Source organism: Bidens hawaiensis, unplaced genomic scaffold (assembly GCF_021521415.1).
Source record: "Bidens hawaiensis isolate Kalapana, Puna unplaced genomic scaffold, B.hawaiensis_p1.1 tig00419568_1, whole genome shotgun sequence".
Taxonomy (NCBI): domain Eukaryota; kingdom Viridiplantae; phylum Streptophyta; class Magnoliopsida; order Asterales; family Asteraceae; genus Bidens; species Bidens hawaiensis.
This window is the reverse complement of record NW_027504904.1, coordinates 54,953-66,971: the sequence shown is the minus strand read 5'-3', so window position 1 is coordinate 66,971 and position 12,019 is coordinate 54,953. Positions and strand designations below refer to the sequence as shown.

Genomic DNA, 12,019 nt, shown 5'->3' with positions numbered 1-12,019 from the left:
ATTTATGATAACTAAGGTATATGTCCGTTTTAAATACGGGTGGAAAAACATGTCAACAACCATAATAAATTTAAACAAAAAATTCAAGCAACACAAAACTTCTTCAACTTTCGGACCAAAACGTTAACCATTTACAATGTCTAGATATAAAAATTTTAAGTTACAATAAGTTAGTGTGCACTAAGGTTGTGTTTGTTTTTGCTTATAAGGTCTGCAAGGAGCCTATGTCTGCGGATGTGCAAACATAAGCTCTTGAAAATTATTTGTTTTAAAAAAAAAAAAAAAATCTGAAAACCACTTTTATGATATTAAAAAATAAGCTAATATCACCATCTTCACACTTTTTAACATCATACCAACACCCAATGTCCAACACCACCACCATCCACCGTCCGCCGCCACCACCACCATCCACCGTCCGCCGCCACCACCACCCACCACCATCGTCCACCGCCACCACCACCCACCGTCCGCCGCCACCACCACCACCACCCACCGTCCGCCACCACCACCGTCAACCACTCACCACCACCACCACCATCGTCAACAACCCACCACCACCACCGTCCATCACCACCACCACCCCCCGCCTGCCACAACCACCATCCACTACCACCACCACCACCCACCGTCCATCGCCACCACCACCACCACCCACCGTCCGCCACCACCACCACCTCGCCACAACCATCCACCACCCACCACCACAACCGTCCATGACCACCACCCACGGCTCACCGCCTACCACAATTGTCTACCACCACCCACTTCCATAGATCGTACACCACTACCAATTATTTTAGCAGTTTACAAACGTTAAATGACTTTTATCTAATGTAATATATATGATAGGTAATTAACTTTCAGCTTATGCTAACGATATCCAGTTTATAAGTATTATATTTTCATATTGCAGACGTTCAAACCACATATTCAGTTGCAGGCATTAAATCAAAAGAAATCAGATTGCAAACAATTTTTGTCTTCAAAAACAAATAGCCCCTAAACCTCCAAAATTCATCAACAAAAGACCTAAATATGTTCTTTCATATTAAACCACCATCAACTTCATTAAATATTCTAACAAAAAAAACTCATTTTGCCTCACCACCTAAAAATTTTAAAAAACAATATCATCCAAATTAAATATACCATTAAAATAATAGCATGTTCAATAATGAAAGGCCGTGTTACACAAGATGAAAGTTATAATAAAAGTAAAAAAAAAAATATTACATGTAATACGTAAATTGAGTTATATTATATAATGATTTTAATTTATGACTTTATAATAAGTTTTGACTATAGTCATACACTATTAATTATAAATTATAATTTACAAACCAAACCTTGGTGTTTGATTTATTTTAAAACAAAACATTCATACCGATATTATTATACATTTTATGTATATAAAAATGATTTTTAGAACAAAATATTGTCACATATTAAAAAATGTATTTCTATAACGTAGGAAGAATTGGAGACGAAGATTCAAACAATAATGTAAAATTCAATATCTTTCAATGGCTAGTAACCTGTGTATCATACGCGTGAAAATTGTATATAAATATATATATAGCGATAATAATTATAATAATAATAATAATAATAATGAATTGTTAGTGTAATATTTATAAGAACAAATAATTTTACATTCATTAGAAGGTATTACATTATTGTTTTTATTAAAACAAAATAAGATACAACAACAAACAAACTTAATATACCTAAAAAAACAAAAAAAAAAAAAAACGAAGACATAAACATGTTGTAATCATATTAGCCCATCATCAACTTCTTCAACATACCACCAAAAGAAAGTCATTTTGCTTCACAACCTAAAAAACAAAATAAACCAGCATATATATTTTATAATATGGAACTTATTTGGAATATCAAAAATATGATCTACAATCGGTTATAAAAAATATGTGGGATTTATTTTAGGCATTCATCTTGAAATGTAAACATAATTATAAAATTGATAAATTGGTCAAATAAAAAATGGAAAGTTTCCTAAGATTGGAAAGTATAAAAATATTTTAATTTTGTAAAGAATTGGTCAAATAATGTTTGCTGAGATTGTGATACGACTACAATTAGATTATATGATTATTAATTGACAAATTAGAATTATAGTATTTCTTAATATAATTTGGAATGGAGTTCACACATACATACATGATATGAACAAAAGCATATAATTATACAAAAACCGTAATAAATAAATGTACAAGTTATAATAAATGAATTTATAATTTAAGTTTTGTTTTATAGACATTAAATATGTAGTTAGATATATAAAATCTAAGGTCATGATTCCATTTTATGAATAAAAAAAAAATCAAAACAATATAGTTGTATACTAATTGTACTAAATAATTTTGACATAGTTACAAAATATAAAAAAAGTTGCTTAATTAGTCAATTTCAAAAAAATCATGTAAAGGTTTTTGATACTTGAAATGTTATAATCGGAGGCTTATTTTATACATTAATTTTGACATTTAGGTATAATTAAAATGGTCAAATATAAGAAAATGAAAAGTTTGTTGAAATTGAATACTATGGAAAGCTTTAAAGGTTTGTATTTAATTTGTAAAATTATGTATTTAATCGGATTTAAATATGTTATGATTATTAACCATAAATTAAGCAGTTATAGTGACTATTTAAAATTTGAAATTTAAATATAAATTTGAAATGATTAATTTCAAATTTCATGTTTGAGAAACAACTTATTCTATTTTTGATAACATTAAATGAGTATGTTAACTTGGATTTCGAACAGATGATTGAAATTTTTAGTTGAGGGGTTTATTTTTATACATTAATTTTAACATTTAATTGTAATTAAAATTGGTCAAATATAAACAAATAGAAAGTTTGTTGACATTGAAAAATATGAAAAGTTTTTAAATTCCGTTGAGATTGGTCAAATAATGTTGGCTGAGATTTAAAGTAATTAAAATGATTATGTAAATTAAATTAAATATTAATTAATTTAAATTTCAAATAGAAGATTGTTATAATAACTATCTTCATTTGAAATTTAAGCATAAAAATATATAGAAACTGAAATAAATAAATACACATTTTATTATAAAATTACATTGTTAGCAAATATACAATTCAAAAAGTATATTCAAATAGTAATTGAAACTAAAGTCAAATTTCAATATAAAAATGGTAATCCTGACATGTTTACTAAAAATGTTAATCATGACCGGATAAGTAAAAAATGATGAACTTGACCGGTTACTTTAACTAAAATGGTATTTTTGACGTTGTTTATCTGTTAAAGTGGTCTTAAGTTCAACAAACCAATTTAATAGTTTACAAACACAATATATCATGAATGGCAACGCCTCAAAAGTAAACTAAAGTCACGGGAATACTAAGAACAAAATCATATTGAACGTTAAAGAAATAATATTAACCATAATTAGTAATAGATGATTTAATTCGCCTTCTGTTACTCTATAATTATAAATAAATAACTTGGGTGTTTTGAAAAGCATTAACGTAGTCAAATCTGTTAAATTTATAAGTGTTTTGGAAAACATTAACATAGTCAAATAAGTTATATTTATAAGTTTTTTTTGGAAAACATTAATATCAAATCAATTAATTATATAACTGTCATGAAAATCATTAATATAGTCAAATCAATTTATTTTATAAATATTTTAGAAAACATTAATATTCAAATCGTTTTATTTTTTGTAATATTATTATGATATAAGGTAAATTGTATTAATATAGAATTGTTTTGATAAAATTAACAATATATTATTTGGAGTAAACAAAATTTTGGTTAGTAACCGGAATAAACACCAATAATGTGAACAAATGTAAAATTAATTTTATATAGTATAACCAAAATAATTACCAATAGCCGGAAATAATGAATAATATGAAATAATGACAAAGAAAATGAATTGACAATGAAATAATGAATAATATGATAATCTACCATTAAAGTATCAAATAAAACCTTATCAGAAAACCGAAATAGTTCAACATCTCTATTCAATCTTGGATTTTGATATAGAACCTAAAGAGATTATAAGAAAATCATATAATAGTTAAAATCAATACAAACAAAAACGGAAAAAAAAAGAATTGTCAATAAAATAATGAATAATATGATAATAAGCCATTAGAGTATCAAATAAAACCTTACCGGAAAATGATTAATCTCACTTACTGAAATAGTCTCCCTTACCGGAATATGCGATGGTGGAGGTAGAGAGAGAGAGAGAGAGAGAGAGATTAAAATGATTAATAGGGTTTCCAATCTTAAGGTTTATATAATGTGAATGAGATAATTTGACATTAATAGGAAAGGAAACATGTGACTTGACAATGACATGGCATTGAGGTGGACACCCTAGAATGATGCCATGTGTACACATTGTAATGCTTTAATAGTATTGCAACATCCTACTTTCGACAATATTAATAAAGGAAATTTCGTTTGCTATTAACGTGTCGTGTATCAGTTTAGATAAATAAACTATTAGAGAGTGGACTTGGACATTAAAATATGGAATAAGGGATGGAATGGTCCTTAGGTCCATGGGCTTAAGAGAGTATAAATACCCCTTAAACCCTAATCCTTTTATTTTTATCCACCTCTACACCATAGCCTACACCTTTAAAAACACACACAAACACCCTCATATATCCCGAACCAAGATCTGAAGGTAAAAACCCGAGCTTGTTAGTGTTAGATCATCGTAACGAACCAAAACCGACATCAAGACTAAATCGCGTTTGTAACCCGATTCGTTTAAGGTACGTTCTATAATGAAAAATTGTTCGGCTCGCTTAATATTCCTAGATCTGTACATAAATGGTAAAAACGAATAAAAGGAAATGATTCTCGTTGAAGTTCGTTAACGTTTGATAGTTTAATCAGTAGTATAAAGAACCGGTTTCATATATTGATCAAACGCACCATTTAAAACACAAAATTTAGATTATTGTTGATTGGGGTTTGTTGGCGCTGTGATTACGAGTTCAATGACACCAATTTTGTGTTATTTCATCAAGATTTGAGGGTTTATCGGAGATCTGGAGTATGTTAACTGTTTTGGTGTTTGTGGTGATTTTGACTTTGACCCTTGAGTCAATGAATCGATGATTTCAGATATCCATTCGTTATTATTAACGAATGGTTGATCATTCGTTAAGCAGTCATAGCGAATAAGGTACATTCGCATGATCTGGTGACGAATGAGCCTTCCATTCGTCCTACAGAAGTCACGAATGAACTTATTCATTCGTTACCCATTCATTCGTTATCTTCAGATAGCGAATCAACCCATTCGTTAAAGATACATTCGTGTGCTTCCGTAACGAATAAGCCTTAAATTCGTCTCAAGGATATCACGAATGGACTTATTCATTCGTTACTCATTCTAACGTCTCGTTAAGGCACGAATCAGGCCATTTGTTATAACGAATGAAGTCATTCGTCATAACGAATGAGATAGCGAATGAGACTTAACCAGAGACCATTCGATATAACGAATGGGATAGTGAATAAAATAATCATTTAAGAATTCTAATGAAATTTTAGTAAAGGACCTTTAATGGAAATTTTAGTAAAGGACCATTCGACCCCAGCCAGGGGCTCTGCCCCTTGGACCCTGCTAGGGGATGCCGCCCCTAGTCCCCACTTCCAGGGGCGCTGCCCCCGGACCCCCGTAGCTAGGGTTATCATAACTTAGAAGTATGATATAGTTAGAAGTAGTTAATTGATACGTGTAATTGTTATACTGTTAGCCGCGTCTAGTTAAAGAGAAGAGTTACCATTAACTCGGAAAGGAACCGGGCTCAGGTGAGTTTCTAGCCCCACTTCCTTGTTATGTTTTTGGGGTTGTGTGCATACTCAATGTGAATGTTAATACACTTACCTTAAACGGTAATTGTATGCCATGAAGATTGATGTGAAAATATGTTATGAATGAATGCTTGTCGGTGCGTGAATGATCTTCGAATATTGCACGTACTATCAGGGAAAGAAATGTGTAGTGTGTCTAATATGATATAATATGTATGTATGAAAGTACGTAAAGAAATGAGTATGTATGAAAGTATGATTATATAAAGAAAGGTATATATGGTTATAGGACAGTTGGAAGGTATGGTTAAAAAAGAGAACATGCCCTAATAATATCTGCGAATGTAGAGAACAAGCCCTAATAGTATCTGCGATTGTAGGGAACAGACCCTAATAATATCTGCGAATGTAGGGAACAGACCTTAATAATATCTGTGAATGTAGGGAATATACCCTAATAATATATGCGAATGTAGGGAACATGCACTAACAATATCTGCGAAGGTTACAGGGCAGAATGCTCTTTAAAATGTATATGTAAGAATGAAAGTATGTATGTATGTAAGTATGAAAGAAAGAATGAAAGTACGTATGTATGTAAGTATGTAAGGAAAGATGAAGGTATGTATCTTCGGATACATATTTATGTAAACATGTGAATGTAATTTATGTTGCCTGATTAACTAGAACTCACTCAGCGTAACTGATTTTTAGTATGCATGCAGGTGAATAGGTTGTGGCATCTCGCTTGATAAGGACACATGGGGTTGGAACGAAGATACTGGCATCTCAAGGATAATGTTATGATGTTATTATGTTTATGTTTATTTTGAAAAACAAAGGATGTTTAATTTGGAAAGATTTGAATGATTTTTTAATATATGTTTGAAGTTTATAATTCCGTGAAAAGTTTTAATTAACTCTGATATTTAGAAGTGTGTTTATGATTAAATCCAACGACAGTGTAGGGCACCGAGACCGGGGCTTTACAAGTATAGTAAGTTATATTTCTTATGCAAGTTGGAATCTATAATAAAACAACGCAATTGCTGTAGGTAAAAAAGGAAATAATAGTAATTAAGAAAAAAGGAAATGAAGGAAAATTATAATAAATCTTATACCCCCTTCAAGTTGGAGCATGGAAGTCACAATCGCCCAACTTGTCAAGTAACATACGAAATTGATGTGTGCCAAGTGCTTTTGTTATAAGGTCGGCAACTTGCATTTTTGTGTGAATATGAATAGGTTTAACTTCTTTAGATTCCACTCTTTCTTTTACGAAATAACAATCCATCTCAACATGTTTTGTCCTTTCGTGAAACACGGGATTGTTGGAGATATGATGAACGGCGAGGTTATCACAAAACAATGTGGTCGGGTCATTTTGAGGAATGCCTAGTTCAGTTAGAAGCCATCTCAACCATAAAACTTCACTAACCATGGATGCCATGGCCCGATATTCGCCTCAGCCGATGAACGGGAAACAACACTTTGTTTCTTCGATTTCCAAGAGATTAATCCTCCTCCTAGCAAAAGAACAAAACCAATTCTGGACCTCCCAGTGAAAGGACACCCAAGCCAATCCGAGTCACAATAAGCAACAAGATTGGTTCCAACATTCTTTGGAAGAAGAATACCTTGGCCTGTAGTACTTTTGAGATAGCGCAACACTCGGGTAGTGGGGCTCCATGTTAGTTTGTCTTGGATCACCAACAAATTGACTCAGAACGTTGACCGAGTAGGCAATATCCGGCCGTGTAGCTTGAAGGTATAGTAAGCGGCCAACTAGTCTTCGGTATTGGTGAGCAGCAACTCGGGGTTCTTCATCATACTTTCCCAACTTTAAATTTGGCTTCACAGGAAAAGGGCTCGGTCTACACCCTAGCATGCCACAATCTTCCAGAATGTCAATGGTGTATTTTATTTGGATCAAAACTAAGCCGTCTTGTGTCCGGGCAACCTTAATCCCTAGAAAGTATTTCAAGGTACCAAGGTCCTTTATGCTAAAACGGTTATCAAGATAGGTTTTCGTTTGTTGTTGCCCATGTCATTTCCATCAATGATTTAGAGTGAACCCATGCGACCTTATATTTTGGACAAAGTGAGCTAATAGGTCATATAGGCTACAATTTAACTTAAAAGGATATCGTAAGAAGTAGACCATTCAAGAAGTCAATCTTTGAATTTACCTGTTAACAATATATTTTTCACTAAACTGAAAAACTACCTATGCTATAAATGATTATCAAGAAACAATATATTTACACCCAATTAGAAAAAAAAACCCTACCCGCTCATGTTTGTAAAAGTCTTACTCCTTGTTTGTTGTTTCTTACAAAGTTTTCAGTTCTTTTAATTTGAATTTTCGACTATTATACACAATATATGATAAAAATTTTCTCCCACGGAATTTGGGAGTCACAGAAAACTTTTCCAACTGAATTTGAAAGTCGTCCTAGAAAACTTAAGAATAGGTTGTGCTAGTTCACAACCTTGCTTCAAGAGAGTTGGATAGAGAAACTATTCCTTGCATCGTTGAGACTCGCTCATCGCTTGAACTCTGGATGGACCCAATGCCTTGGAAAGGCCTTGCAGGAGATGACCCAAAGCGTCTAGGTGGAACTTGCAATGACTCAATGCCTCCTTCTAACATCTCCACAACTTTACTTATGGATGGCCGATATAATGGATTAGATTGAATGCACCAAAGGCCCACTATGATCACCTTTCTAACTAATTCCACTTCGTCTTTGGTTGACACCCCATAGCCCCTTAAATCTCCTCCAACTTCTACTTGCTTGTATATCCAATCTGGAAAGTATGCTTCACTTGTGCTTGTCATGCCAGTGTAATTGCGCTTACGTGCACCCGTCATTTCAAGAACCATCATCCCATAACTATAGACATCGGATTTGTGAGTTGCACCTCCAAGACTGTTGAAAAATACTTCAGGGGCCATGTATCCGGCAGTACCTCTCGCACCCATTACGGATACAATACTTTCTTTCCTCTTGCACAACTTAGCCAACCCAAAATCAGATATTTTTGGGACAAATTCTTCGTCCAATAGAATGTTGTGAGGCTTTATGCCAAAGTGCACAATTCTTGTGTTACAACCTCTATGCAAGTACTCTAGACCTCTTGCTATCCCTTTTGCTATCTGGAACAACATGCTCCAGTCCAAATGAAAGCCGTCACCACGTAGAAACTTATCCAAGGATCCATTTGGCATGTACTCATATAGCAGGGCTCTTTTCTTTCCCTCGAAGCAGAAACCTACAAGAGTGACTATGTTGACATGAGAAGTTCTACCAATGATGGCAACTTCATTAATGAAATCTTCTCCATTTCCCGTTGCTTCACTCAAGAGCTTAACTGCAACTAGACGTTCGTCAGGCAATTGTCCTTTGTAAACACTTCCATATCCTCATTGTCCCAACTTATCTAGGAATGAGTTTGTCATTTTCTTAATTTCCGAATACTTGTATATTTTTGGTGCCAAATTTCCATAGTTACTTATAAAATTTTTCTACTTGATCATTTGTAGCTTTTCGTCCATTTGGATTAACTGATAACCTCTTCTTTTTATGGAATACCTGAACACGTTTTTTATTCACACGCCTTTTTCTCAGTTTTTGGCAAACACATATTCCACATCCAATGACAACAACAGCAGCAACAACTGCTCCCATGATTGCAAGTACTAGGATTCAAAGATAAAAAAAATCAAATCTTAGTTTCTTGAAAATTGAAACAATGAATGAAAAATAAATTTTAGTGTATCTAGTGAGAGTAAAATGCATACCAATAATACCCATTGTACTAATAGAATCCCCTGCAATGATACAGAATTCATGAAAAGGTTAGATTCATAGTTATCCATACCTATTAATCAAAAAAGTTTATGACTGAAGCTGATTAATGACCGATCCCTCTTGGGAAAATAGAACTAATTCTCCAGAATCTGTTCATATTGCCTTAAGTTACTCGAGTAGTTAGATGGAAAATACGTGTAACTCTACGGGTGCATTCGGTTTGCGGATTTTTTTAGGGAACATGGATTAATCAAATGAATTGGATTTGGAACTGAAACTTTCTAAAAGGAAATGGAATCTATCAAAAGAATTAGAATTTGAGAGTTTGTTTCGTTGGTGAAATTTTTTCGAAGTAATTAGAATTTAAAAAATAAAAAAAATGAAATTTATCATCACGACCATAATCTACCAAATGCCTAATCAACGCCTGACGCGTTAATCGGCAACAGATGCATTCCCAGAAACGGAAACTAACAGATTTCAGAGACATGTCATAAATGAATTGATTAATGAGAAAACGGGAACCAAGCATTCTATCAGACACGTAGCCCCGGCACCAGACACGTTAATGGCGTCGGACACGTAATCAAATGCATACGCCAGCGTTAGTCGCGTAGTTAATCGACGTAAGATGCATTAGAGGTGCCTAGTGAATATAAAAAATAATTAAACTGACTGCTTCTAAATAGGATGTTGGAAAAGGCCAGAAATGGGGTTGATTGGTAATATATGATTGTCGCTGAAAAGCGGATTGATAGGTGGTATCGTGGAGATATTGAGGGCAAAAGGTATATATGTACATATATATCGTTTAATCAATAGTGACCATGTGTGTACTGCTATGATCAGTATTTACATATTTAGGGCCCGATTAAACAAGCTCCCGAACATTAGATTGGCAGGTTAGCTGAAATTACATCTGGCCACAAATCACGATAATGTTTTCACAATCTGACCGAAATATGAACATAGGAGATCAGAAAATCAATTATTTGAGTTACCTCCACGTACTTTCGTAGCAAGCAAACAGTTTTGGCGAAGTTGAGTTATACCCACATCGACCATTAGACCGAATACACTGATCACAATCGTCGTTATTGGCAAACCACTCTAGCTTGAAACCAGCCCGCAAGGCGGATCTCAAATCATCCTCTGAGGCAACATTGGCATTAGCATGATCCACTGGTACGGTGATATAACTGGTGCACTGCACTAAGATATTACCAGTTTCGGAGACATTTGCACTGGTTCGATAGAAATAACTATCAGAACTCTGGCCAGTCCTATTCGCATCACAGCGGAATCGAAAAGCAGCAGTCACCAGTGGCGTTACATTTTCTCGGCATCCGTAGAACAGAGATACATTTTCCTGGCTGAAGTTATTGCCGTTAAAAAGCGTGGAGTTGTAGGTGGTGTTGCGGAGATCTTGAGGGCAAATGGTGTCCCACAGATCATTTCTAGCAATAGTGATCGTATGTGTACTGGTATCAGTGCCAATGACCCGATAGTCTACTGCATCTGAAACGAGCAAAGGAACGTTAGATTGGCAGGTTAGCTGAAAACCTGGGTGGCCGCAATGCTGCGGCCGGCCACATGAACTCTTTGCCTCCACACCGGGCCGGGCCACATGAATCGTATGAGAGTATCCTGGCACCGGATGGCTGGGAAAGGAATAAGGGTGGCTAGAGCCAGTGTTATGACGAACACGGAGGGGCTCGGGTCTAGACGAGGTTTCATGGTGGTCTGGGCAGTTTGGGAGGAAACTAGGAATGATGAGTGATGAGTGATGAGTGATGAGTGATGAGTGATGAGCAATGGTCAATGAATGAACTACGAAGGAGGGTGGTTTTATGGAATATTTAAATGTGAAACAAGTTTATTGATTTTCCAATTTTTCCGGTCGTCAACTTTCATTACCAACGAATAACACGTGTCTAATAATTATGGACTCGTCTTGTTTAGGCCAAGTCAACTTAATAAAACTTAAAAGGTCAAATTTCTTGTCGGACCGGCTTAATATGCTAACATATTCTAATCTAAAGTTTTTATTTACTTTATTCTTGAACGGCGATTTTCGCTTAATTATTGTTCGTTTAATTATTGTCGTATGTAAGATTTGAACTTAGATAATGAATAGTCATAACTCTTCATCCTCAGACATTATACGTAAAGTGGCGTCCAGTCAGAGTTATGGTATTTTACAAAAACAGGGTGTAGTAATAACTCTCCACCCCAGGGGTTATGCGTCACGTGGCTCACAATCATTTTTACACTTTTTGTTTTTTTTTTTTAATTTTTTTAATAAAATAATCAAATAACAATAATATTTTATTAAATAAATATTACACTA

At 34.1% G+C, this 12,019-nt stretch overlaps 1 pseudogene; it reads right to left on the bottom strand.

Annotated features, from left to right (window-relative positions):
- Positions 1-8,250: 8,250 nt before the first annotated feature.
- On the bottom strand, positions 8,251-11,406 carry LOC143609358 (LEAF RUST 10 DISEASE-RESISTANCE LOCUS RECEPTOR-LIKE PROTEIN KINASE-like 2.5; annotated as a pseudogene).
- Positions 11,407-12,019: the final 613 nt, after the last annotated feature.